Below are 3,856 nucleotides of genomic sequence, written 5' to 3'. Positions count from 1 at the left end.
GTTGTAAAGAAAATCAAATTGATTTTAAAAATTTTAAAAAAAAAATTTGCTAACAGGAGACGTGGAAATATGGTTATGCATCACCTATTAAAATTATTTTTAAAAAAAAAAAAACTCTTTTATGTTGTTTAAATATTTTCATTGGTGATTTGATGCTGAAAGAAAATCAAATTGATTAAGAAAAAAGAGCACCCAAAAAAAAAAAAAAACACAAATTTGCTAACAAGCGACCTGTAATTATGGTTATGCGTCGCCTGTTACCATGCTTTTGTACAAAAAAAAAAAAAAGTTCAGTTAATAAGTTGCTTAAATATTTTTACTGGTGATTTGATACTGAAAGAAAATTAGATTGATTGAAAAAAATAAACCAAAAAACATGAATAAATATCTAACAGGCAACTCTTAATTATGCTCTGTTACTAAAATTTTTAACAAATAAAAAAAGAAGAAAAGCCATATCATTTATTTTGCTTTAATATTTTCACTGGTGATTTAATATTGAAAGAAAATTAGATTGATAAAAAAAAAATAGGAAAACAAAAAAATTAATGGCTAATAGGCGATGCGTAATAATATTTATGCGTCATCTATTGTCCTTTCGAAAGGGTCGCCTTAATTATCTGGCAACCCATGTATCATTTAATGCGTCGCTTGTTATTTCAAAAGAAGAAACAAATGTAATCTATTATTTTATTTGAGTTCAAATAAACTATCATTGATAGCCAAAAACATGAAAGTTCAACTCGTTGAACATACTTATGTCGAGCAATTGGACTATGGCTCCTTGCTTTAGATCAATTTACAATTGTTATATCCTATCTCAAATTATGTCGTGAGATGTGTTTTTGTGTTTATGTATACATATATATGTGAATAATTGAAAAGAGCATTGATAAAACTGTTTTTTTTATTTTTAGATCAATTGAATTGATGTTCATTGGAATGCTGCGTGAAAATATTTGTAGATGAAATTTAAAAAAAAACTAACTAAAATTAAAAAATAAATTTTAAATACTATTGGATAAGGAGACCCTTTTATATGTAACTACATCGCCTATTCTTACAGAGACATGAGAGTATCATTTATGAGATTTGCATATTTTAATAGCAAACGCAAATTTTAAACTCAAATAAAGTAAAAAAAATCGTATTTTAGGGGTATAAAACCTTAAATAAATGAATAGGCGACGCTATCTGAAGACAATGAGTCGCTAGTTCATCTAGTTTTTTAAATGAAAAATTACAATTTTAGAGTTATTATGTAACACCCCGTCCCAAATCACACCGGAATCCGTGCACGTTGATCGAGGTTGACCATTGACCGTTGACCGAAGGGGGTCAAAAGTTGACTTTTTGACTCGGTGGGAATTTCGAGTTGACCAGGGTACCGTGGCGAAGTGCACGATGCCCCGAGTTCGTAGACTGGTAGCACGTCGAAAACGGAGCTACGGTTTGAAAGTTATGGACGAAACAAGTTGCAGTCCAAATTGTCCAAGGAGTCCGGGGTTGACTTTTTGTTTATGGGGAATTGAGCTTTGACCCATACATGGTTGTGAAGTGCTCGTCGATACGAGTTCACAGACTAGCGGCACGCTCGAAACGGACATCCGGTTAAAAAGTTATGGACGTTTGAAGTTTACCGGATACCGTATTATTTTAATGTTTTTGAGTCGATGAACAGTGAATGCCACGTGTCAGATTCTGATTGGTCCACGTGGCACGAACAGTGTCACACAGGGTTTTTTATTTGGTAAAACTCTCGGGGAAGAGAGAGAAAGAAAGAGAGGAGAGAGAAAGAGAGAGAGAGAGAGGACCGCCGGCCACCGGAATGTTTGCACTGTTCCGGCCGATCTACAGTACACGCCCGGCCAGCAAGCTTGCCCTCCTCATTTCCGGCAAAACCTCCAAATTTCACGGTGAACGGCCGTCGGACGCGCCCGGATCGGAGCTCCGAAGTTCGGCGGCGAGTTTTTCCCCTCCACCGCCGGCCACCGCAAATCGACCCTTTTCCGGCCATTTTCCGGCCACACATGCCAGCTAGCCTTGATCCTCTCCTCAAGTCCGGCTGACCCACCAAAAATCACGGCCATCGGACCACCGACGCGCCGGGATCGGAGCGTTTTTCGGCGAGGGGCCGGAAATCTTCAAACGGTGATTTCTCCGCCGTCCGACCTCCGTTTTGCTCACCGCCGGTCCCGTTGGGTTGCTCTCCTCGAGATCTACAAGTCCGCAAAATTTCACTACCAACGGCCACCGCACGCGCCGCCACCTGCGACGGTTGCCGGTGACCGTGGCGGCTTGCCTGAAAATACTGTTCCGGCGAGTACCCGAAATTCCGGCCAGCTCCAGTCCGCAGTATTCGACCTCCTGAATCCGAATCCGGCTTCCGTTTCTGCCAATTCGTGACGGTTTGGGAGAATTACGGAGCTGAAACTCAAAAAGCTTTCCGGCGAGATTCCGATCCCGTCGGGTCTGATCACCGGAAAGTAAGACCGAATCCGTGATCCTCATCACGCGAGCTTCGATTCGGTATATAACTCGTAACCCTTAGATGTCGTTTGCTGTTCGCTCCCCGGGTATCCATTTGGGAATTACCCGAATAAAATATTAATATTTTTGGTTTGTGCACTGTGGTTGTTTAGGTGCACGTGCGAGTAGCGGAGTTGATCCCGAGGAGGATCTTAGTTGATTTGCGTGCTCCAGGTGAGTGACCCACCTTCAAAAATTATTTTGGGCAATTAATTATATTTAATTGGTATTTAAATTGGTATTTAAATTATGCTCATGTGGTGTGATTTAATTGTGGTTTTATTTTGGTTTAATTTATTTATTATGCATGAGCAAAGTGAATTTTGGTAGTATTTGTACGTGGTTTTAAATTTGATTTTCCGGGTATAATTGGGTTAAATATTTTACGAAAATATTTGGTTATATTTTATAAATTATGCCCGCGGTATTTTTATGGTTGCATCTTGTACTTCAAGAAAATTGTGGTTTGTTGGTTATCAGTGTTTCGTACCGGGTTATTAAATTAAAATATGTGGGATGGTGTTTTGTGAAAATTTAGTATACTTCCCACGGTGGTTTTTGGAAAAACGGTACGGTTGGTTACTTATGTTTATTTTTAGACGCACTCATACAGTATTGGTGTTCTGGTGTATAGTGTATGGACACGTGGTAGTGCGCGGTTATTATCTGGTTTAGCGCACGGTTTTTACTTCACCCGTGAGTTGCCATTGGACCGTGGGCAGGCAAGTTGTTATTGGCCACAGCCGCCCCCCTCCTTGGCCGGGTGATGGTTTTTAGCAGTTGGTACTGTCGGGACGCCGAAGTGACCGCTGCAGGTTTCTCTCTTTAACCTCCCGCCAGTCGGTGCTCGGGACGCTGGGTATCGGAGGGCATCACCGGTATATGGTGTGGTGCGTCAGGTGTAATTGTCGGTGTAAATTGCAAATAATGGTTTAAACCCCAAAGGTGTTCAAAATTTATTTACTATAATTTATTATATTTTTATTATACATTTGGGGTACGTTTTCATTTATTTATTGTGTATCAAATGGTTTAATCCCTTGGTTTTTGGGAGGTATGTACATTGGGTTTTGCGAAAAGGTTTTAAAAAAGGGAACATTTCAAACGGAGCGATTGGTGAGAGTTTTGAGGGAAATTATTATTTTCCAACAGTTATTATTATTTATTTATTAATTGTTGGTATTTGTTCTAGTTCTCAATTGTTATTACTATTATTTTATTATTAAAAGTGTTCAGTAGTTCGGGTTACTCACGGAGATGATTAGCATCTCACACTCTTAAATTCCGTTCCCTTAGGTGCAAGTGGTGGTAGGCATTCTTCCGAAGC

Source organism: Ziziphus jujuba, chromosome 1 (assembly GCF_031755915.1).
Source record: "Ziziphus jujuba cultivar Dongzao chromosome 1, ASM3175591v1".
Lineage (NCBI taxonomy): Eukaryota > Viridiplantae > Streptophyta > Magnoliopsida > Rosales > Rhamnaceae > Ziziphus > Ziziphus jujuba.
This window is presented reverse-complemented; position numbering follows the sequence as displayed.